A 26,266-nucleotide genomic window follows, 5' to 3' on the forward strand; every position below is an offset into this window, starting at 1 on the left:
TAAGACCTGAGGAGTTGGGGTGCCTGGTATCTGCCCACTGGTTTGGATTGGCTGGATCAATATGGCCCTAACTAGGGAACCCATTGGCATTGCACCCATGGACTCTGAGAAAGGCATATGATCAAGGTTGTCTCTCTCTCTCTCTCTGTCTCTGTACTCTACCTTGACCCCGCAGTGTGGACCCTCAAGGTTTGCCGTGTACTTCGTGCAGGACCTGTGAGTAATAAACCTCTATTCCAATTTCTCTTGTGGCTTACCATCTGGCACCCTGTGCTACACTTAACATATGTTCATTTAACAAAGTCATAGCACACGGACAGACCCAAACTGAGGGACACCCTATAAGTGACTTTGACATCTTCAGAAAATTTCAGGGGTCATGAAGGACCAAGAAAGGACTAAGAAACTATTCCAGACTGAAGGAGACAAGACACAACCAACTGTAACTTGGTTCTGGACTGGTTTGTTTTGCCATAAAGGACATGACTGGGACACTTGGTGCAACTCAAATCCCCATTTGAGGGTCAGATTGTAGTGGTATATCAATGTTTATTTCCTAACTTTGATGGTTGAACTGGGTTACACAGGACAATGTCCTTGATTGAAGGAATTACCTACTCATTCAGGGGCGATGTGCCATCAGATTGGCAATTTTCTACCAAATTTTTAGGAGAAAGATAATTCTTTGTACTGCTGTCCAAAACTTCTACGAGTTTGTTTCAGAAGGAAAAGAGAAAGGAAGTAGTGTCGATTTTGGTTGGGAGGGAGGTCAGGGTCACTGAACTTGTTTTTCAGGTGGTTTTAAGCACAAGCCTGAGAATTTCAAGTTCAAAAAAGCTGGAACTTGAATCATCGCTTTGAGAGCTCCTATAGGGATCTTGGTGGAAATGGGATGGAGGGATATCAGATGAACAAGTTTGTACAAAATCTTGCTACTCAGGTAAAAGGACTGGCAATGATTCAGTATATAAGCTTTTAGGTGTTTGTGTGTGTGTGTGTGTGTGTGTGTGTGTGTGTGTGTGTGTAGAAGCTTCTTTTATATGCAAATCCCATCGTACAAACTGGTTATGACCTCACCAACTTAACAACATCCTTCTACAACATCATTTTTAAAGGTCAACTAGTATATATCCCATTGCATGTGAACTTTAATTTAGTTTACTAATTGCTACTGGGGTTGGATTTGACATTTCTTGCTCCGTGCCTTAGATTTTTGGCTCATACTGTGCCTTAATGTGAAAGAGGAAAAAAAGAAACAACTTGCCAGGTTCTTTCTGGGAGGACTTGTGTTGTTTCCCACTTTCCCACAAACAGAATTGGGCTGTGAGAAGGAAGTTTCCGAGAGTGTTTAAGATCCTACCCCTAAACAGATGAGCTGGGTTCAAATACTGACTCTCCTCTCACCACCTGTATGAGGTTCGCTGGTTTGCCATTAACCATTAGCTAACATCTCTGTGCTTCAGTTTCCTCATCTGCAAGATGGGGGTGAAGTGAATAGTATCCATCTCACAGGGTTATTGAAGGATTCATAAGCTGTGAGTAGCTTGTACATGGTAAGCACCCATTGGCGTTGGCCATTGTTAATACTATGAATAGACTTAAGCAACAACTTCTGAGGTCTGCAGAAAGCTAGAAAGACATCAAGTTGGGCAATCTCCTCCCCAGAAAAGGAAATAGTCCTGTGTTGGTGGCAAGAAGTAATTATGATGGAAAAAACATTTTCCAAGGTCTGGAGCTGACGTGTACTCCTTGTGACATTTTAATCTCTGAGTAATACATTCCATTGCCTGCAGAGCTGTGATTTTTCAGTTTATTGCTTTTCCCTCTTCTCTCCTCAAACCTGGATTCCTCTTCCTCTCGGCTCCAGCCTGTCTCCAGCAACCATGGACTGTTTCTGGACAGTCCCCATTCTGGAGCCAGCTTCTTTACTCAATACAGGCAAGGAAGCCTGAAGCCCCAGAGTGGCACACTGCCCTCCTTGGGGAAAGAGGCCCAACTGTGCACTCCATCTGTCATGTCACCTTTCATGCTGGTGACAACTGTGCAGGGTAGATATATCACTGAGACAATCTCCATTCTAGGGTTGTGCAGAGGGGATTCACGCGTGGGGCTTTGGAGTTAGTGAGCCCTGCTCTGGTTTTGTCACTGTGACACCTTGAGCAAGTTCCTTAACTTCTCTGAGGCTTAGTTTCCTTATCTCTAAAACAAAGGGGATGAAAAGGATGCTGGGCTTAGAGGGATTGAATTAAATTACATATATAAAACAAGTATACGGCATAGCACCTAGAGCATAGAACATACTCACTAAATGGATTACTACTGTTGTTTTATTTAGAGTTGAAAACACGGAGCCTCAGGGTAGTCATATTTATTATTGTATTTTGCAAATGAGGAAGCCCCGCTACACCTTAGTGCTTTTCCCACTGCACATAGTGGCTCGCCCCTCTGGCCAAGACTACCATTCCCCTGCCTTTTATGTTAGTAGAAATTTTAGATGGGCATAAGGGCTCCATTTCCCAGCATTCCATGTGGCCAGATGTGGTCACGTGACTAGTTTGGCAAGTAAAATGTGTCTGGAAGTGACATGAAGCTTCCTGGTTAGGTGAACACAAGGGAGGGGTTTGCTTTTCCTCACCTCTTTCTCTCTTGAAATGACTACATGAACTTTTACATAAGAAGGATATAACCTTCTGTGTTGTTTAAGCCATTGTATTTTGGATCTTTTTGTTACAGCAGCCAAATCTGCATAGAGAGGGGGCAGCAGAGTTAAGAGTAATAGGACCTTGGCTAGGAGTCCAGAGACCTAGGTGTCCTAGCCATACTTCTCATTTGTCACATGACCAAAATATTCATTCACTTGCTCATCTTACAACCTTTAGGCGGCAACTGCACTTGACAACAGCAATACAGAGATAAATAGGACATAGACCAGAAACAACCAAATCCACCTGCAGCCTTGATGATGTTATGCATGTCAATCCTTGAGAGGAACATATTCTCCTATAGAGGATACAGATTCAGTTCCAGAGGCAGCCCGGGGCTCTTAGGTAATTTCTCCATGGGTCCCAAACCTTCTCAGGGTTCTCAAGTGGGTTCCAAATCTGTTAACATAGTTATAAAAATGCTCAAAACTTTCATAGGTACTTAGACACTTAATAGTTGCAAGTCCTTGGCAAGATATTGAACCTCAGGTCCAGTGGTTCAACGTCAAATGAAAGTAATGGCACATAAAGGATTAAATGAGAAAACACGGGTAAAATACTTACCACAACATCTGACATTTGGGAGACAATAAGTGATGATGAAGGTGGAGGCTTGATTCTTGGCTGCTCTGGAAAGTGGGCTGTGGTATGAGCTGGCCAAGGAAGGCCCTCTGAAGAGTGGTCATTGCCATTGCTCTGCCCACCATAGACGCCATGAGGGCTTAAATGAAGTTGTGTTTGTTGAAACACTTTTCCAAAAGGGTGATGTGGCAAGTGGGGCAAAGTCTTTGTCAACGTTCAAACCTACAGCATTTCATGCTACCTGCCTTGGTCCTCCAACTGTTTTCCTTGTCCTTGCCAAGATCCCATCTGATGATGCCTGCTGCACTGCAATACTTTGGTGTTACTTCTGAGAATTTATGTTATTGACTGATTATCATCTTGTCCCTACATTCATGGGGATCTGTCTATATACATATACAATTAATCAGAATTCAGGAAAAGGAAAAGTTTCAATCTAATCATGACAATATATGGCCTCTCTACATTTGGATATTCATAACAAGTGACCAATTTTTGAGTTCTAGAATGCTGACTTTCAATACAAGATATCTTGTACTATATATATATATATATATATATATATATATATATATATATCTTATGAAGTAATGATTATTATCCTGATGTTATAGGTGATGATACTGTGATTCAGAATGATCAGGTAACTTTTCCCAGAGGCAAGGTCTACATAGAGGCAGGTCTACCATGACCTAAAGCTAATAAAGCTTAAGCTCAAGCCTCTCACATAAGTCTTTTACAAGACCTGCTATTGATTTTGAATTCATGCATTTGTATTATTTTTCTTAAAGAGCTCCCCAGATTATACAAACTTTAGGCCCTACAAAATCTAGACCTATCCCTACAGAGTTACACAGATGGTAAATATTGGAGCCAGAATTTGAACAGAAATCATTTCAACTGAGTTTATAGTCACTGTAATAGTTCATTATAGCTTGTTAAATAGTGCCATTGACATATAAGTTTGTGCCAATAGGCCAATATTGGTCTATAAGGTTGGGATTGGAATGTCCCAGTGATATGCCCAAATGATATGGTGGGTAAATTTTATAAGGTCAATTTATTGGTATCAGCACTTCCTAGTACTGTCCAAGACACTACACTGTGATAATGACCATAGTATCTTGGTTTTACAGGGCATATTCCTTCTGACATGCAGTGATTACATCCATTTTTCTTATGGGGCAGAATCATCATTCCATCTTCTAATTCCTAGTTGAGCCAAGGAAGCAAACACTTTAACAAGAGAACCAAAGCAGAGGATGAGGGGGACTGGTCATGAGCACATATGAGACACCTCTGGGAATTCCCAGATATGACTCAGTGACATGCTGAAGGTACAGAGCAGCTTGCCTTTAAAATGTGAGTAATTCTTGGGGTGCCTAGGTGGCTCAGTTGGTTAAGCGCTGGCTTTGGCTCAGGTAATGATCTCACACTCTGTGATTTCGAGCCCTGCATCAGGCTCTGTGCTGACAGCTTGGAGCCTGAAGCCTGTTTCACATTCTTAATCACCCTCTCTCTCTGTCTCTCTCTGCTCCTCCCCTGCTTGTGATCTGTTTTTTTCTCTCAAAAATACAGTAAACATTTAAATTTTTAATTAATTAGTTAATTAATTAATTAAAAATGTGAGTAATTCTTCACTTGACTCCACTCTTTCTGCAGCCTGAAAACTTCTAATTGATCTCCTTCCTTCCCTCAGATCTTCCAGCCTCAGATTCCTTCATTCCTCTCCTCTGAACAGTCACCATCTTTCAGACTGAGGATCAGCATGGCAGAGGGATGTGGAAAAGGGGAGATGGTCACTCTCATCCAAAGGCACAGGAATGGGAAGATGGGGAAAGGGTGCATGTGGCCACCTTTTGCCTCCTGTTATAACTCAGGTCATTGTTGACAATTGAACTGAATGCTAATATTGCAACATTAATCCTCCTCTTTAGGATGGTTAACCAGAGAACTGTGGGATTCTCCCTCTCTCTCATCTACTGTCACAGGGTCTATCCTGCCTAACAATCTCCCTGCATGGCTTAAATCACCTCCAGAGCTTCACTCACTGAAGAAAAACAAACACACCTTGAAGTTTCTGATTTCCCCTAATTTAACCCCGGGAAAAGTGCCATCTCCGCACCTTCACTATCAAGATTTTTCCTGTCTTATCAGTAAAATGCCATACAAGAACAGTAAAAACTGTGCCTCACATTCAAAACAAATCACTTGGTCTTAAGATATGGAGATGATGTTTTTCTAATCCCTTGAGAGTAGAGATAAGACTAATTCTGATTTTCCAGGAAAGCAGGGTGAAAGTTGGCTAAGGAGATGGGCAGAGAACAACCTAAAGTATTCAAGTCCTGTGCCAACTACTCTAAGCTTGACAAGGGCATGTGGAGAAAAGGCAGACATGCTTGACGTGGTCCACATGAGGGGGTCACACAGGTGAGGGGTCCACCTGTGGGGGTCCACAGGTGAGGGCATTCAGAGGAGGCAACAGCCCTCCCCCGGTCCAAGAGACCCATGGTGATCCACCAATGGGGGCACTGTTGTTCCGCCCTCAGAATCTGAGACACAGCTCTTATATAATATGCCAGTGCCCAGAACAGCTTCCAGGGGTGGATTTCTGCCTATTTTGAGAAGAAGGCTTTGAAATTCTGAACATTCTACACTATAGATAGACCAACAATCTTTTCCCCCCACCTCTTTAATGGTCAAAATTTTATCAGTTAATGCGTATACAGAGGGAAAAATTAAGATGAGTTTATAATAAAAAGAAATAGTCTCTTGCCCTATTTCTCCCTACCTGGTCCTTTTTGTCCAGAAACCATTTCTCCTTTTAAATTTTAAAGTTTTACTTATTTATTTATTTAGTTTTATTGTGGTGGTTATTGCTAATTTGCTATATTGCCCTTTCATGATTTATCAGCTTTACACATTTTACATTGACTTCTTATTAAGATGTGAGAGTTTTGCTCACTGGATCCCTTCTCTAATCCTATGACCCTTTATATATTCACATTACTATTTTCAGTTCCAGCTTTTGTAATTTAAAACACTACAACTGAATTTCTATTTATCTTATCATATCTTATCAGCTGAAGCCAATTCTTCCTAATTCATGCAAAAATTGGATTGAGGGTTAATGAGGAGGACAGACACCCATAGAATCAAAGAGGCTGAAGAGTGAAGCTTCAGCAAAGTAACGATTAGGGGTTGTTCTGGGAATCTAGGGTTGTTTTGAGAATTGATGCACTGTCTCTTTAAGACACCACCCAATGTGAATTAATGGCCATTCTTAATTTACCAGGAAGAGAAAGTCTGAATGGCTTATACTGGGCCACATGCCCACCCAAACGTGTGGATTGACATTCTCATTAAGACTGCATGTGTTGGTTGAGGAGGAGAAATGACCCAAAGGAAAATTGAGGTGGTATTTTAGAAGATGGGGGTAAGGATGCTGGGTACTACACTCCTAGATTTGTAAGATATTATTAGTACATGGTCACCCTTTCCTTCCCATAACCTCTCCTCCCTTCCTACATCTCTCATCTGAATTGGCAGCTTTACACTAACAAGAGTCATTATATTTATAGTCTTTGCTGAGCATGCTCTTCGTTGGTTTTAAAAATTAAAAATCATTAAACAAACTTTACAGTATTATCTTTCTGGAGGAAGAGTAATGTGCTATGATAATAATCATGTAATAGTTTTTAAATTTTTCCTGGAATTTCTAATTGACTTAATTTTTAAATTTTCTGCCTCTTTCATATGCTTATGTTCCTAAAATGTCTCCAGCATAGTAGCTACTTTTTAGACTATTCTTCCCCAGAGACCTTCTCTTGGCACTCTCCATTTACCTCCTCTGATTTAGACTGATTGTCTCCTGGGACTGATAATTAGCTGGTTTTTCCTTCCCTCCCATTCTCCTCTAAATTGGACACACCATCCCCTGGATCTTATGACTTCCTCTTTCTAGATTTAGTTCCTCACATCTTCTCTAGTAACTCCCAAGTGAACAGTGGATAGGAGATAAACTTTCTGCATATAAAAAAAATCTATTCTGCCATTATTATTTAATGACATTTTTTCTGGGCTAGAATTCAAGTCAAAGACCATTTTCTTTCAGCATGTGGTGTTGTTGTACCCGTCTGTTTCTTTCTTGGCCATTTTTAGATGACTTCTTTCTCTCTCTGAAATTTTAGGATATTTTCTTTATCTTTAGAGCTCTGAAATTTCTTGGAGATGTGTCCAGGAGGGGATCCTTTAAAATGCACACCGTTCAGTGGAAAAACTCTTATCCTTCATCTTGGGAAATACATTGGTATTATTTCTTTCTCTCCCTTTTCTCTGTGTTCTCTTTTTGGATCTCCAATGGGTCAGATGTTGGATTTTCTGCACTGATCCTTCATGGTGCTTGTATTTTTTTCCTCTCAGATTTTAAGGAACTCATACCAAGTGGAGGAGACAGTGGTGCTAGAAAGCATGGTGCATATAGTTGGATGGCTCACTCAACACGTTCTAGCTTGCCTTTCTCTGCTACGCAGACTGGAAAACTGAAACTTAACATTTCATAGACCACTTGTAGCTGGAGTTCAGGCATGTGGCCTGCGTTCTTCCAATGACATGTTCTAGTACAAGTGGCGGCAGAAATGATCAACATGAGGAGGCAGCCTTATACATGGAGGTTGAATATTCTGATGAGACGAGGGTAGAGGTGTCCAGTTCTGAGGTGGCTGTAGCCAGCCATGCCTGTCTCCTCAGGACACTTTGGGTGATTAGTGCTAAGGATCAGAAGCAGTAGCTGCCATGACTTCCCCAAGCAGCTAGTGTGATCAGGTTCTTCCCTGGCTATTATTTCTGGTTAGGTAGTATTGAGACCTGGTTCTTGATCTCTCCTCCAAATTCTGTGAGTCCATCTGCCCACCCCCCCAATATCCTTTAACAAATCTCTTTCTGCTTGAACCAGCCAGAGTGGGTTTTGTTGTTTGCATATAGAAACCTTGACACGGAGGTATGTACAGGAGACTGTGGCAGAAGACACAAAGCGGACTTCCCCTACATGAAATGAAAGGAATGATTTCACAGCATGAATGGCAACTGAGCAGAAAATTTTAGGATGAGTAGAAGTTTACTGAATGGACAAAGGTAGAAAGAGATCTCAGACAGAGGCACAAAACTGAAGGAGCTCATACATATTCACTTCCCCATTTATTCATTCATTAAATATTCATGAATACACACTATGTTTCAGGGACTGAGCTAGATTCTAAGTGTACAACGGTGAGTAAGAAGATAACCATGATTCCTGCCCAGAGTATGTTTGTATATTTTCAAGTTATGCATGTAGATCATGTTAACCTGTAACAATTTAGATACGAATGTCATAATAAAAAATTGTGTGTCCCTTTCACATTAAGTACTTGTCTCTTTGGAGGTGATGAAGAATATTCTTACCTGCCTTCCTACAAGTAAGTGGTGGTGAAATAATCCTCAGAATGCTGTGCTTAATTGGTTCTATCCGGGTGAAAATGATCATCCTTTCCTGAATTAGGTAGGACAGTCTTGTCTATCCTACTTAACCAATGTCCAAAGTGACATGTGTTGGTGCTACAGAAAATCAGAGCTATAGGATAGGCATTGAAGACAGGGGTACAATATGCCACTGCCAAGGCCTACTTTTCCATGTCAAGTCTCATGGGAAAACAGTCCAGTTGTGGAAAATCGAAACTACTCAAGCTGCCCACTGTCACTGCAGTCTCTTGGCTTTGTGTCTTGGATTCCAAATGGCCAAGCCCAGTCACGGCACGACATACATAATTGGGGACAACACATAATTGGGGCTGATGTTCCTAGATGAAAGGAAATTTGCTGCCAGCCACTTTCTGTGCGATAATGAATGATCTCTTTACCTGGAAAGATTGATGCCTTGGCTGCGCTTTTGATTCATGTAATGGCTTCAAAGATAATGTCGCTTCCTGATTTCATATTATTGTCTATAATACCAATTTCCATCCCTATTTTTCCTTGGCTTTTTCCCTTCAGGGAACTGGCGCAGTCATGTATTCATTATTCAAACTATGGGAACTGGTGGGGAGCCAATGGCAATGGCAATCCAAGAGGCAAATTCTAGATTCCAGTAGCCAGTTGCAGAATCAAACTGTGAAAGATTTCATTGCTGGGACATTTTGTGAAGCTGATCTATAATAATGATAATAGTTAATATTTAAAGAATGCTTTTGATGTGCCGGTAGCTATGATTAAGCGTTTATATGAATTTTCACCTTTAACCTTCTCAGTATCACCATGATGTAAGTATTCCTGTTGTTGCCATTTTAAGATAACAAGGTTGGGGGTGTTCAAACTGTCAGCTAATAAGTGGCAGAGTCAAGATTAGAACTCAGGGTTATGAAATCTAAGGCCTAAGCTCAGAACCACTTCACTCCTTTGTCTCCCTTGGAGAGCAGGGGTTTGTTCTGGCAATTTGTCTCTATTTGACATCACCCCTGGGATAGTTGGTCCAAAACTAAGATTTTCTTGAGCAAAAAAGGTTTCATCAAATTATGAATTGAACTTAAGACCAATTAGTTTCATGTGCGGGCATAACCTAAAATGAAGCATTACCAGCCTCTCCTCTGATTGGCCTGATGGGCATAAATTTTGCCTAAGTTGCAAAATTTATAACTCTAAAATATGCAAAATTTATGCCTCTGAAATAGTTTGGGTTTTAACTCAATAAATGAAAGAAAGAGCAGTGGAACACTCTTAAAATTTAAATGGTGAATATATCCTCTCTGAAGTACCATAATGTTACAAGACGATGTTTTACAATGCTCGATGATAACCCATTGGTGTTGCTACTATTTTCATATGTACATTAATTTCCAAGATGTTTAAATGGCATATTACACAAACTCAGCTGGGTTCTGATCTTTAAAAATCTGGAAATGACGGAAATGGTTTTCTGGATTTAAGTGAGAACATCCTCGCTGCTAAAACAACCCTTTGATTAGATTCATTTCTAGAACTGCATTACTAACACATGGAAATGGTATAAATTTGCTGCTAAACCATCTGCAGATGGTAGGGTTTTTCCCCCCCCCAGTAAACACCCAGGGGCTGTGATAGTGCTCTTCAGAACAAATAGCATTCAATTCTGTAGCTTCTTCATATTTTGCATAGTAATGGTCTGCTCATTGAACTGGGTCCCTAATTCTTGAAAATGAAGGCTGTTTAACATTAGCGCATCTTGAAAACTGAGAGCTTTGTTTCGTGGTGAAAAACGGTCGGTTTTCTACTGCGTCTTATTTGGCAAAACAAGGAATAGCATGAATCCGAAGAAACAAAGTGACAGACTGCTGGAATTGCAGGCTCCTAGGAGTTGAGAAGTGCATTGTCAGCCAGCCCAAACCTCTTCTGCAGTCTCTGAAAGATGCTCGTCTCCTGCATTCTGGCTGAATATTCCACTGATAAGGTCCTCACCACCCTGCTGGACAGTTCCGACGAGAGTTACGGAGTACCTGCTGTATGCCAAGCTCTGTGCTAGGTACTGGGGATTTGGAGGTGAACAGTTTACCCGTGCTTGTTCCCCTGGTCCCTGGAGTGTATGGTCTGAGGGCGGGGCGAAGGTAAGTGAGCAAGTAGTGATGGTCTCTGTGGGCTGTTTTCATTGTCTGTTGTTGAAGGGGGGGAATCCCAACTTAGGACTATAAGGATAGCTGAATACATGCCACTCAACACTGGACAGGTGAGGTCAACAGCAGTTTGTAAGTCACATATACTCACAGCCTGGGGGAGGAGGACACTACATGCCATACAAGGCCACAAAAACGTTGCACTAGGAGACAGAGTGAATCTTCAGGGCTGTGAGTGGCAAGATTCATAGTATTGAGAAGGTGGGGTGCCCTTGGTTCCCGCAAGGAGATGTGATTGGCTTGTTTGAATAGTTCCATGAGGAGGCAGGGAACTGAAACCCACTAGTCAGAGAGAGGCAGGAACTATACCTGGGCCATTGGGTAAGGAGAGTCGTTCGTCTGTAGCAGCAGAGTGGGGAGGGGAGCTTGCAGGTGGGCCAGTCGAGGCCCTCCCAATTTCACCAGGTGTCCAGGCAGCACATATTGCTGAGCATCAAATTCAGGCTCTACACAAGAGGGGACTCTTAGGAGGGTCAATTAAAATGTGACTTGGGGTTGGGTCTGGGGAGGTGAGGTCAGGGCAGACATTCCTAAGAAAGGCACATTTAAACTGAGACCTGAAGAATGAGTTGGAGTTAGACATCCCCAAGGTGGCTTGGGGTGGGGTGTGTAGACGGAAAAGCACAGCCACACTGGGGTGAGAGAGAGCCTGGATCGTGTGTAGGGGAGGGTGGGATGGGGAGGGGGAGACTGAGACAAGTTAGTCCGCCTTCATCAGGCAGGCATGAAGAGAGAGCAGTGAGAGATGAAGCAGGAGAGTGTCAGGGGGTCAGTCACACAGAGCTTACCCATCCAGAGCATCGGACAGGTAACCTCAGAGACCCATAGGAAGAACTATAACAGGGTGGTGCAGACTGGGAGAGCTGGATCCACCAGGGAGACTCTCCTCAGCTCCAGACAGTTCTTTCCATGTGAGAGCATGTGCCCAGCGTTACCAGATGCCCTGATCTTCCAAGGGAAGCCTTCCATTTTGATTTGTACACAAAGTTTTCAAAATTATAAACATTGGCTTCACTTGAAATCTATAAAAGCACTGTGTGAGCCAGGCAAAACCTACCATCCCACAGGCTTCTGGTCTGCAAGCTCTAATGAAAAGCCTTGAAAGCCAGGAGAGAGTTGAGATTTTACCCTAAGAGCAATGGGGATCGATTGCAGAGCTTTGGAAGAGATAAGGGCAGGATTGTACTTGTATTGAAGAAGGATGGCACTTTCTGAAGACCAGATGGGAAGCTGAGATGGCAGTACCCATGCTTGGCCTGGGGGAATGTCCGTGAAGATGGAGAAAAGTTGTTTTCATGCAGGAAATATGCAGGTAGAAGCAATAGACATGGATGTCAGGGGGAAGGAGTCAGGTCTCTGACATACCACATCATCAGATAGAAAGCACCTTCTTACAGCTTCTAGATATTGAAGGCCATCAAAGATTCACCCTGAATCTTCTTCTAATTATTCCATATGTAGGGGGTGAGGTGAATAGTAATTAATGGCATGGGAAATGCAAAATTCTTTCAGCCTAGAACTTCAAAACCAGAGCAAATATGATTTGGTGGGGGCGGGGGGAGGGTGGCAATAAATTTGCTTGCCCAGCCATAGGCCAAGCTTTAAATGAATGTTCATTTTCTGAGTTCTCACAAAGTGATTCAGGGACTGGGTTACCCCAGAAGTCTGCTGACTGCCATGGGGATTCCAGGCCATAATTAGAAATGTACGTATGCCACATATAGTTCACATTGTATGGTTAATTTAATTTCTTATCAGATGTTCATATGAAACTGAGGGTGGTAGGTTCTCTGATTGAAACCAAACACAACTAATTTAGCCATTTATCTATATTACAAGGAGTTGGGAACTTGATGCAATTGCCTCCTCTCGATAAATGCCCTTAATGGTATTTAGATTTTGCCCTCAGAATCAAATGCTGTGTGTTATGTCAGCCTCTCAAGCACAGGTAAATAAGATAGCCAGTGTCCTGCTTGGATGAAGGTGGGAAATTGCCTTAAAAGGAATCTCTTTGAACTGCAAACTCCTAAAATGTGAAGGACAAGAGCAAATTTAGCAGTTACAAATGGGAGTTCCTCCACAAAGAAGATTCTTGGAGGTTTTCTAGAAAGACCAGAATCCCAGGCATGTATAGAAGAAGAGGAAGGATGAAAAAAGTCTGGAGCACATAGAAGATCCTTGGCGTGTCCTGGGGCAAGCATGAAAACCAAACAGACCTCAGTGGAATCTCCTTCATCCTTAGAATGAAATGGAATCAACCCTAAGTGCTGATTATTTTTTATTTTTCTTATTTTATTGTGATGTTTTTCCTACCAAAATAAATTCATTGTAGGAAATTAGAAAATAGTTCATTATGAAAAACTAGAAAAGCAGATACATTGGAAGAGAGAGAGAAGATAAAAGGAAAGAAAAAAGGAAAGAAGGAAGAAGAGAGGGAAAGAGAGAGGGAGAAAGAAAAAGATCCAGTAGTGTCACCACCCAGAGGTAACCACTGTGAATGTTGGATGTATATCTTTTCAGTGTTTTTTAGTGGATCCACGCAGTCTTTATTTTTTTCCCAAGAATGGAATTCTACTCAATAGGATATTAGATATCAGTCAACCCACATAGGTAACTTAATTTAGGTCATAAGTCTCCATCTTCTTGGGGGATGGGGGTGCGGATGGAAATGTGATCTCAGTTCAGTTCCCCCTGCCACATGCTCCAGGAGTGAAGGAGCCAAGGCATCCGGGATCCCTCGGCTGGGCCCTCCCTTCCCCCATGGCCATCTCCTTGTGTCTGATTCTCCATCCAGCAGTGTTCAGTTGTCAGTACGCACAGTGTGCCGCTGAACCCTTCCTTGTTCTAATTCCTGATCGTCCAGGGCCCCCTTCATTTTGGCGGTGGCTGTGCCCTTCTTGGGTCCTGCTCAGCCACAAAAACCTCGGGGAGCCTGTCTCGAGGAGCCCTTTTGATTTCTCCCCATGCTCAGACACATAGGTCAGTTGGCCAGGGCCCAAGACATGCTCCCTGGTTACCCAAAGTCTTCTCCACACACACATCTCTAAATCTTCGTGCTTCATCCCCTCCCCAGGCTGCGCCCAGGAAGAAAACGTGGGCTCCCCTTGGTCAGAGTTCTGTAAACGTCCATGCAGTCAGGATTTCTCTGCTTGGTGTGTCCCCTCCACCCAACATTGTTTTTTCCTTCTCATGGGATCTTGCAAATCTGCTGTTCATGCTCTGATTTTTGTTGTCTTGTTACTCCTTTTGAGGGCTTAGCTTTCGAAAGAAAAAGTCAGGAGAGGGTCCCATTTTCCTCTGCTGTTCAGTTCCCACGGCACAGGCAAAAACTCAAAACAGCCTCATTTGAAGGGTGAAGGGGCCACAGGACAAAATTATCAGGAAGGTGAAAGAAGGCCAGCTAAAATTTTAGAGTCAGGTCACACCGCTCACGCTTATAAGACCCGAGGCACTGATTCCTCCTAACAGGACAGGAGCTTTTTAAGAGGAGGCATGGGTGGGGGTGGGGTGGCTGTCCCTTGGCGGCTCTTTCTACCCAGGTCTTGTGGTTGTTGCTCTTGCCTCATTGGATGCAAACACAAAGGGGCTTCCCGGGTCCTGGACCTTGAGCCCTGGAGCACAGAACAAAGTATCTATCCATGAAGATCCAAGTTTTCTTATCTCACCTCGTACCCACTGTGGGGCCGGGGAGGCCAGAGAAAAGGATATGATCTCCTGGAGGGAAATGCACTTTCTAACTACAATGTAAAGCAGATTCATGCAACTCCCTCAGCCAGGCTCCTTTTATTTCCCTGACTCGGAAGAGAGGCTGGAGGTTCTTACTTATCTTCCGCCCCAGAAGGGGACAGTGATCAGGGCTTGCTCCTGCTCCAGCCTTAAAGTAGAAACCACAGCCTTGAGACTGTGCCAAGGCAGCCGATTAAGGTGTTGACGACACTTCTTAGGAATGTTTTTCTAGACGATTAACTTTGATCAAAAGTCTAAGCTTCTCTTGACCAGGCAGCACACATAGAAATCTGGGAGAGTCGCTTGGATAAGAATTCTCGCCTTTTGCCCACTTCTGCCAGTTTTCCCAAGGATCCTGTCTGTGGGCTCTGGATTGAGAGAGGGTGTCCCAGTGGGTCTCATCCTGGTCACCAGAAACTGTAGAGGAAGAAAAATTTCCCTTTACCCTTTGCGGGGAATGCTTAGCTGAGATCCCTTTATCTGAAGGGCACCTTGTAAATGGATAAGCTGATCTGGGTTAAAGGCTCTCAGCTGTGGCCACTGTAATTTGAAGGTTACTTTTGGTAAGCTTAACCTGCTTGGTCAACCTTAAAACAAAATTTGATTCACCTGAGCCCTCACAATGGCCGCCTCCACCTCAGTCCAGTTTAAGTCAGACCTGGTTTAAAGAAAGAAAGGCTCAGAGAAGTCTGGAAGCTTCCAAGGCAAAAGCTGCAGAGGATCTGAGAAACACTTCCCTACCCCCTCCTGGGGCAGCGGGCTGCAGGGCCTCAACAGGTACCCATGTTTGCTTCCTCCTGGGGGTTGACGGGCGTCTCCTTTCATTCCATTTTCTTACACCAGAACTGTTAAAAGATAAACTGAGACATATTAAAAATTTTAAGAGTTTATCTGAGCAAAAATCAATTTGAATTGGGCTGCATCCAACCTAGCAGGTAGAAAGGAGCCCTGAGGAGCTGTACGAAATGAATGACTTTCATAGGCAGAGGGAGCAGGAACAAAGAAGGTAAAATAGGAAAAAAATCAGGTTGCTCATTGCAACGTTACTTTCCTTTAGGGGATATCGGGGGTCTATCGGGCAGATTATTTAACACTGTTTAGGTGAATCGTGATTAGTTAAGTTTGTATTTCTGGGAGAGCTAAAACTGTAAGTCTTGGTTTGGTGATAGGGGGCTCAGCGTAGGCACCTCTGTTTTGGGCCTGTTGTCTTGTTTTTAACAGTGCTTAAATACGATTGCTTTGGGGGCACTAAATTATTGGCACCATTATATTATTATAAATCATTTTTCATTTCCTTAAATGCCCTTTCCAGACATCTGTTGGTTTATCATTCTGGGCACAGAAAATGATGATCCATTTAGTGGCTGTTTAATGCAGATTCAGTCATTTGTCAGAAGATCAAAGCTTTTCAGAGCTAAGCAGCTGATAGATTAAAGGAAATCCTTATTTCATGTCGCATACAGTGTGACTTCTCTTTAAGTATCAGAAAATGGACATTTGGATTTTGTGTTCTTATCATAAAAATGCTCTCTTGCTTCTGAGAAAGCAAGTTACCCGGCCACCAACATATATTTGTGCCAAGACATGGAGTGGGGTGTAAGTAGGAAAGCCTGTGATCTTTCTTTTCCTTTGTAGTGATCCTCACTTATGACTTCAGTGACTGTGTTTTAGTGTCTCCTCTATACCAGGTATGTGCTGAATGCTGGGGGCACAGAGATGAGTGAAGGCCACAGGAGTCCCTGCCCTCCTATAGCCTGGCTGGGAAGACAGGCAAACGTGGAAGCAATTACCTTAAACTGTAGGGAGTGTTACAACCTGGGATGCTGGTAGAGAATAGGGTGGAGGGACGCCTGCCTAGACATCGGAGAAGGCCTCGATATGTGAACACCTGGGGGACAAGCAGAAGTAAGATACTGACAATGGCACAACATGTGCTAAAGACATGAGGGAGGGTATGGTTCCTAGCAGGAAGTGCATGGCAGTTCAGCCTGGCTGGAACAGAGAAGATGACATTGCCAAGAAGAGATGGCCAAAGGGAGGCAGCATCCAGATCACACAGGGCCTTAGGAGCCAAGGAGATGCTGAAACAAGTGGAGTTTGTCCTAGAATCTAGGGACCATAGGAAACCATTGGAGGGTTTCAGGCGGGAGACTCGCATGATTGGATTTGTGTGTTTGAAGAGTCCCAGGAGGGGACTGGTAAACCTGTGTATTGGTAAATCTGGAAGTCTCTCTGTAAAGCTGTTCTCTTTCTCTCTCTTTATAGTGAGTTATTACTTATACAAGGAAAAATGCATAAGTGTGCATATGCATTGAGCATCTCTGGAAAGGTACAAAAGGAAGGCACAATGGTTGCCTCCCAGAGGGGAGCTGAGGCCTGGGGGACAGAAGCAGGAGATTGACTTTCCACTGTGCACCTTTTAACACTTTCTGATTTGGGTATGTTATCCAGTTAAAAAGAGTTGTATTGAGGAGTCTGGGTGGTTCAGTAGGTTGAGTGTCTGACTCTTGATTTCAGCTCGGGTCACAATTCCACAGTTGTGGGATCAAGCCCTGCATTGGGCTTCACACTGAGTGTAGAGTCTGCCTAAGATATTCTCTCTCTCTCTCTCTCTCTCTCTCTCTCTCTCTCTCTCTCTCTCTCTCTCCCCCTCCCTCCCTCTCTCCCTCCCCCTCTCTCCCTCCCCCTCTCTCCCTCCCCCTCCCTCCCTCCCCCTCTCTCCCTCCCCCTCTCTCCTCCCTCCTTCTGCTCCTCTCCCCTGCTCTTGTACTCTCTCTCCAAAATTAAGAAAAAAAAAGGAATTGTATTAAATCTGAGCATTCTGAAGAATTCTTTAAAGGGGATAGAATCCAGTTCCCAAGATAATGAATGGAAGAATCCCTTCTTCATTGTCCCTGACAGATGGGAGTATGACTGTGTCCAATTTCAGGACTGAGCAGTCAAGTGTCTAAAATTCATTCTGACATGGAGCTAAAGTCCATATTCTAGAAAGCTGCTCTCTCCACTCCCCCTGACCCATCTACCTCATGTGGGTGCTACTTCTTTCTTTGTGGTACTGAGGAAGCCTCTTCCTCTCTCAGTCTAAAACATTTGCAGAAAGCTATTGCAGTTTTCCATAGTTGGAGGTCACAAACAAAAACTGTCCACGCTGACAGATAACATGAATGAGTAAAGCAGCCATGCCAAGACCAAACAGGCAGTGCCCCCCTCTTCCCCTGGAGACCAGGGCATACAAGGAGTGGCAAGCACCCTGCCCAGGAGCCTGAGACACAGCAGCTCTTCTCCAAGGAAATACTGCAATGGTGGAAAGAGGGCCAGATGTTGCCATATCTTCCCGGGGACATTAGAAACTGATAAATCTATTTTAAATACCTCAACTTTAAAATGTTGACAACTAATTTTTTTTCAAACACTGTGCAAGACCAAACAAAAATGTATATACAGCTGGACAGGGCCCATAGGCCATCAGTTTGCAGTGTGTCCTGTCCTCTTTCCTCCAGGTACCATGAGAAGGTCTCTTTTTCACTGAGCCTTTAAATGGGGGACCTGATGCTATCTGCAGGTAGATAGTGTACGAATTGAACTGAATGGTAGGACACCCAGCTGGTGTCAGAGGATTGCTTGGTGGTGTGGGAAACACATCCACACCGAAATTGGTATATTTCTTAATTTCTGGCACAGAATGATGTGCTAAACAGCACATAAATAGCCATAGACAGTAAGTAAATAAATGTTTGCTTATTGCATGTATTCCAATAAAACTTTACTTATAGAAATAAGTGGTGGGCCAGATTTGGTCCATGGGCTATAGTTTGCTAACCCCTCGGTTAGAGAAAAAAGATGTGCCAATTTTTCTTTGCTTCTCCAGATCCACTCTACAGCTTTTCCCACCCTGCTCTCTATGCCAAGAGGCTGGCCTCTGCAGACTGTCACTCCAGCTCCTTGTCCTCTGGTTTCTGGTTAGGTTTGGCCAATGGGAGGCCCTGGAAAGAGGTCAGGAATGGAAAGAGAGGATGAAGGAATTTAGTGTCTCTACTCCCTCCCTTCTGGGCTATGCTTTGGTAATGGCTGTGTTCCTCTATGTGTGGTCACCACTCTGGTGGTTTATACCCAGGGCTATGCCTCTCACCCAATCCCAGCAACAGCTCCCTTCCCTTAACCCTTCAGTCCAATGGGGTGGCAATGGTTTCCTACTGGTCATAGTTCTGGGCACTTCTCCATCCCTTGTTGATTTCTTTACCATTGCCCACATCTCGTCTGTGGTCCCTTCATTAAACTCTCTTCAATTATCCCTTTGAGCATGCTATCTCTTCCCTGCTGGGCAGTGTCTGAGTATGTCCTTAGAGTGGACATTGACTGTTTTTAGGCATAACAGTACTGGTTGCACCCTCAGAGCCAGGATGCAACACGTGATCTAGACGTGGCCAATCAGGACACTGACTCACCCAAGCCACAGTAATTGGTTCCCCAATGTTCACATGAACCCAGTTGTTGAATTAGAGGGAATAACAATACTTACATAGGAGATACCAACAAGTGTTGTCTATTTCACTGATTTGAGCCTAGCAGAGCAGGAATTTGGAGCTTCCAGTAGCTATTTTATGAAGCCTGAGGACAAGCTCTAACACTAAAGAAGGCAAAGTCTGGAGGTAACCATGTTTTAGTCCCAGGAAATGGATCTGTTCCTTGATGTTTTTGCCAATGAGACAGTAAAATTCCTTTTTTTTTTTTTTTTTGCTTTTTAAGCCAGTTTGAAATTTCTGCCACTTGCATCCAATACCATAACTTATTTAAAAAAACAAAAACCTGTGACCATTCTATACAGATTTTATTACACGCACTGAAGTATCTAAGTAGGAAACCAGTCCATTTTCATATCTGGATTAGATGCACACTAATACAGCATAGTGAAACCCACACTGGATTTCAGTAGTGACAGAAGCTGGAGAGTGGTAGCCATCAGCCCAATTCCAAAGGGAAATGACAGGAGGAGAGCAGCATCTTGGTGTTTATTGCCTTCTGTACCAGAAAGAAACCTCCCAAGCCATTGTCTCACCCACTTGGACACTTGACAAGAGCAAAGAGAGAAAACTCTTCATCTGAATGAATGGGGATATTGGTGCTATTATTGGCAAGACAATGAGTTGCAGCCTGGCGTTTTTTAACAGTTCTAAACAAATGATGAATTTGTGCCAGTAACCAGCATAGAGACAACTGGGCATAATAAACATTAAGTCTCAAAGAGATCATCTAACAAATAACCTCAAATATCTTTTGTGGACTCCAAGGGTGTTAATTATACTAAATCTTATTCTATTCATGAATTTATTTAAGAATTTGTTGAGTGAATGTCAGCCTCACGCTGTACAAGGAGGGCAAATAGTTTTTCATTTCTCATGCCAATTGTGGTTGTGGCTGCTCGAGGGGCTGTGTTGAGGACAATTGTAAGGCCAAATCTGGTTCAACCAAAATGAGTATCCTAGTCAATTGAAGGTATCTTCTGCAGAAGTGTGAAACAGGAGTACACAAGGTAGTTGTCATCCCTGAGAGTTGAAAAGTGAATCTGCAGTGAGAAAGAGTAGATGTGTGATAAGTCACTTCGTGTCCATGTGCCTTTGTTTCCTCAGATTTTTTAAATAGGGGAATTGGGGCACCTGGGTGACTCAGTTGGTTAAGCATCCCCAACTCTTGATTTCAGCTCAGGTCATGATCCCGTGGTCGTGAGACTGAGCACCACATCGAGCTCTGTGCTGGGCATTGAGCCTGCTTAAGATTCTCTCTCTTCCTATCCTCTGCCCCTCCCCAACTGATGCATGTGCTGTTTCTCTCTCTCTCTCTCTCTCTCTCAAATAATAATAATAGTGGAATTTATCCAAATAACTTATGAGGTTCCTCCTTGCTTTCCTTATGTATTTATCCATACTTTGATTTGTTGGCTTATGCTTAGCAGCTATGGATGAAATTTGTCCTTGTGTTTGGGGTGAACCTGGTTTCTCAGCTTCCTATGTAGCAGGAGTGTCACCATGGAATCTGGGCCCACCGATCAGACGTATCTGTTCTGAATTAGTTTGGAAGCTGGTGACGGCAAGAGATGAGCTCTGCACAGAATCCATCTGGCAAGGAGGAAGGCAGAGACCTCCACTTTGTTGAAGTGCAGTCACAGAGGAGGGAGTGGTAATGTCCAGTGCCAGACTGTGATGGCAGCCCCAGCCGGGGAGCCTCTGAAGGTGTCACTGGACCAGCTCTGTAGCCCAGGTGGGGGCACTGTTCCTACTTGTGTCTGGCACCTTCCACCCCTCCATCTTCGGGCCTCCTTTAGCAACCTTTAGCTGTTTAATTCTCTTTACAATTCTCTTTTACTGCTGCAATGAGCCAGAGTGGATTTCTTTGTTCTCAAGGAGCTCAAAAACTTATAATCAGGACTGAATGCCTTCAAACAGACATTTTTCTCCTTTAAACATGAAAAAAAAACCCACCATTTTTTATGAATTATGAAGAGTATGCTTAGTTAATGGCTTACAAAATGTATCTTGTTGCAATTATCAACAAGATAATTGTTGCAGATACATAAATATATATCAAAAAGGGACATTAGTTCTGCTTTTTCTTCTTCATTAATCTAAGTACACTAGAGAAATGGAATTCTTTCAGTGTTTATGGTTCATAGTTTTATACTGAGAGAAAGACCCTTCTTATTCATGGCTTGTGTGATTTTCAAGAGTTTATAGGAACACCTGGGTTACGTTTCTATAGGTTTCTTTGTTTAATTCTTATGATTGGAACTAAATATCTCATGATGACAGATGGCCACAGCCGAGACTCACTTGACTAATTGTCTTGACAAGGTTTCTTTAGAGGATTTGAAACTTACTCTCCAAAACTGTGTGTAAGAAAGACTACGTTGCTTTATTTTCTTTAATCAACTGAAATTTTACTTCACTCTCCAGCCTTCCATACCATTGAAAAACAGGTGTTTAGTAGTCATGTCTTTTTTTTTTTTTTTTTTTTTTTTTTTTTAGTGTTTATTTTAGTTTTGAGAGAGACAGACTGTGAGCAGGGTGGGCCAGAGAAAGAGAGGGAGATGCAAAATCCAAAGCACGTTCCAGGCTCCGCGTTCCAAGCTGTCGGCACAGAGTCCAACACAGGGCTGGAACCCACAAATCGAGAGATCATAACCTGAACTGATGTCAGATGCCCAACCAACTGAGCCATCCAGGCACCCCAGTAGTTATGTCTTAAAATAGGCTAAAGAAGCTTTACCTCCTCCATCAACAAGCCATTCTTCCATTCTTTGAAATAAACAATAGATTCTTTCTTGATGTTTTATGCAAAAGTGGTATTCATCTGCAAATTCAAGTTCCTTCCTTGGAACCTGATTGTTGCTCTTAAGCTCTTCCCGTATTGACATTTTGGAGCCTAAATGTTAGGGGCTTCTTCCTCCCCTTGTTCTCCTAGCCCTTCTTTCCTAGTAATTTACAAAACTCCCAGGATTCTACAGCAAAACTTAGGAGAAAAAACTTACCAGATACAACTTCTAGTACCAGCCATAATAGAAAAATAGGTATTAGATTTCCCTTTTACTTTAAGCAACTATAATGCTGGGCAAAACATATGGAGTTGTGGTGGGCATTAGATGATAGGAAATAGGGGGGCATAATCTTTGAGAGAAGGAAAATGCACAGATGAACTTCCCATTCATCCCTATGAAAAATTCAATATGTAAAAAAAATCTGCTTGGGGCTATGTTGTAAATCAAGGCACAGAGGAGTGGGGCCCAAACAAACCACAGTGGTTTTCCAGGTAGAGAAAAGATAGATCAGAATTCAGGGATGCTGGGGCTGCCGGAAGTTTCAGTGTAGGGCACCTGAGAGAAGAGAGGCCCCGAATTTTGAATAGGGATCTCCTTGGGTCTTGGCTGGGTACCAAGCTATAAATATTTAGGATGAGTCTTCAAGACGTCTGACAGAGAACAATTATTTGTGAGGTACAATCTGAATGGGAATTCCAGAGATATTTCAGTTCTGATAAACCAGACAGTGAACCTCAGTAAAATCCCACAGCAATTAGTTGATATTCCAGAGTAATCAAGTATTAGGAGTATACCACTTGAACCTTAAAGTAAGACAACTTTAGATCTGCCCTAACAAAGCCTAAAACCAAACCTCCACAAAACCAAGCTAAGCTGCAAATAAAGTAACCACCAGGTGGAACAAAACTCAACACTGACTAAAGGAAGACTCTCAACTACATAGCACATCCCAAAAGTCAAGCTCGGTAACAAATAACTCGATACACAAAGAAACAGGAAAATGTGATACATACTCAGGAGAAAAAAATAGTCAATAGAAACAGATCCAGAGTTGACAGAGATGTTGGAATCAATGGCCCTGGGATTTGAAACAACTTTTATAAATATATTCAAGGATTTAAAAGAAAGTTGGACATTGTGTATGAACCGAAGAAGAATTAAAACAAGGTTTTAGAAGCCATGAAAGGAAGTGTAAATTGTCAGAGTGAAAAATACAATATATGAAATAAAAACTTCACTGAATGGGCTTACAGTTTTGACACTGCAGAAGAAAAGGTCAGCAAACCTGAAGACAGATCAAAAGAAATTATGCAAAAAATTTCAAAGAATTTTTAAAATAAGCACAACCTCAGTGACCATAGGACCATACCAAGAAATCTAACATTTATAATTGTAGTTCCTGAAAAGCCTCAAACATCTCATAAACACCAGAAAACTATATCTAGTCATATCATAGTCTACTTGCCTGAGAACAACGACAAAATTCCTGAAGGAGGGAAATATCCCCTAGAGGGAAATGATGATAAGGATAAGACCTTCTCATCAAAACCACTGCAAACCAGAAGACCATAGAATAACATTTAGAGGGCTAAAAGGAGGGGGAAAGACCTGTCAATCTACAAGTCTATGTCCAGCAAAAATATCCTTAAAAATGAAGACCTTTCTATATAAACAAATGCTGAAAGAATTCATTACATTAGACTGCAGCACAGGAACTGTAAGCATACGCCCATCAGTCTGAAATGAAATAGTAACCATCAGAAACGTGGAGCTACATGGAGGAATGAAGAACACCAGAAATGGTGAATAGACAGGTAAATTAATAACATACTTATTTATAAATTTATTTAAAAGACAATTAACTATTTAAAGTAGAAATAATGAGGGAGTTTATAACATATGCATGAGTAAAATATACATTAATAATAGAAGAAAAGGCAGAAGAAAGTGAAGGGAAGTATATAAGTATACTGCATATATGTGAGATAGTATACTTTAATTCATAGAAGACCATAATTAACAATGTATATTGTAGTTCTTATTAAAAAATAAAATAGGTGCAGGTAAAAGCCAATAGAGGAGATAAAATGGGATACTAAGAAATATTTGTTTAATTCAAATGAAGGCAACAAAGAAGGAAAAAGCAAAAAGGACAGACGCATCAAATAGAACACAAATAGCAAGATGATAGAGTCAAATCCAATGCTATAAATAATTACATTAAATATAGGTGGACTACATGTGATAACCAAAAGGTAGAGATTATCAAGCTGGATAAAAGTAGGATCCAACTATGTGTTGTTTATAAGAGATACACTTTAAGCATAAAGGTACAGATTGGTTAGAAATGAAATTATGAAAAAAGATGTCCCATGCAAATATTCATTGTAAGCAAGCTAGATGGCTTTATTAATATCAGACATAGTAAAGTTCAAAGCAAAGAATATTGCCAGAGATAAACAAGGACATTTGATAACAGGGCCAATTTATCAGGAATATGTAATAATTCTAAATGTGTGCATACCTAATAACAGAGCTTCAAAATACATGAAGCAAAAACTGACAGAATTAAAGGGCTCAGTAGACAAATCCACAATCATTTCATCACCTTTCTCTCAATACCTGATAGAAAACATACACAAAAACATTCAGTAAGGATCTAGAAGCTCTGATGAACACTATGTTTTACTGACATTTATAGAACACTATGCTCAAAAACTGCGGAATACAGATTATTTGCAAATACATGTGAATCACACACCAAGATAGTGTACGTGCTGGGCCATCTAACAAGTTTCATTAAATTTAAAAGGATTTAAATTATAGAGTTAGTTCTCTGATCATATATTTTAAGTTACAAATTAGTAACAAAAAGATACATGAAAAATTTTCAAATCTTTAGAAACCAAGCAACACAACTTCCAAATAACTCCTGGGTCAAAAAGAAATTACAAGAAAAAATTGAAAATACTTCAAGCCAGATAATAATGAAAACAAAACCTATAAAAATGTGTGGGATGCGGCAGAGCAGGGATGGAAGAAAATTTATAGTTTTAAATACTTCATTAGAAAAGAAATGTCATTTTAAAATCAGTGACCTAAACTTCTACTTTAAAAGCCTAGAAAAAAAGAGCAAAGTAAACCCAAAGCAATCAGAAGAGAGAAAATAAGAACAGAAACCAGAAAGAACAGAAAGCAATTAAATAGATCAGACAAACAATAGAGAAAATAAAAAGTTGTCTCTTTGAAAAGATTAACGAAATTGATATACCTCTAGCAAGACTGATCAAGAAAAAAAACCCCACAAATTACCAATACGAGGAATGAAAAAGGGAATATCAGTTCAAATATTTCAGACAAAGGATAATAGAGTAATCATATGAGAAATTTTATGCCAATGAATTTGACAGCTTAGATGCAAACAAATTCCTTGACAAGTACCCATACTGACACATAAAAATAGAAAACTTATTAAAAATTATAATAAGCTATATAATCTAGTATATAATTTTATGTCCTATAATATATCTTATGATAATGTAATAATTTATAAAATATAGTAATGAAAATCATGTAGTTCCATTATCTGTTAAAGAAATATAATTTATAGTTGAAACCTTCCCAGTAAGAAAATTCTAAGCCAAGTTTGCTCTACTAGTGAATTCATCAAACCTTTAAGGATGAAGTAGTATCTGTCTTATACGAACTCTTTTAGAAAAGAGAAAAAAAAGTGAATATTTTACAGCTCAGTTTATGAGATCAACGTAACCCTGACACAAAAACCAGATAAGGACATTACGAGAAACAAAAAATACAGACCAATATTCTTCATGAACATAGATGCAAAAATCCTTACCAAAACATTAGCAAACGGTATCTAGTAATACAGAAAATAATATATCCTACTATTGGGTATACCCCAGAAATGCAAAGTTAGTTTCACATTTAAAAACTAATCAATATAATTCACTACTTTAACAGAATAAAGGAAAAAAGTGATAATCTTAATGCAAGAAAAAGCATTTATTTGATAAAAGTCACGCATTCATTATAGAAACTTTCAGCAAACTGAACAGAAAGAAAATGTGATAAAGGCATTTTATGAAAAACCCAGCATTACATTTGTTAGAATGTTCATAGCAGCCTTATACGTAACAGCCCTAAACTGGAAACTACCCTAATATCCACCAACAGGAGAATTAAGATACAAATTGTGGTCTATTCACACAATGGAATTCTAGTGAGCAGTAAAAATGAATTACTGATAC

General features: G+C 41.4%; 1 long non-coding RNA gene across 1 annotated transcript; it reads left to right on the plus strand.

Moving 5' to 3' along the window:
- The first annotated feature begins 227 nt into the window (after nucleotides 1–227).
- On the plus strand, nucleotides 228–6,036 carry LOC122240428. Its single transcript, XR_006220168.1, has 3 exons — nucleotides 228–3,047; nucleotides 4,421–4,646; nucleotides 4,984–6,036. It is a non-coding gene; the product is annotated as an uncharacterized LOC122240428 (long non-coding RNA).
- Nucleotides 6,037–26,266: the final 20,230 nt, after the last annotated feature.

This window comes from Panthera tigris, chromosome B4, assembly GCF_018350195.1.
Source record: "Panthera tigris isolate Pti1 chromosome B4, P.tigris_Pti1_mat1.1, whole genome shotgun sequence".
Classification (NCBI taxonomy): Eukaryota; Metazoa; Chordata; class Mammalia; order Carnivora; family Felidae; genus Panthera; species Panthera tigris.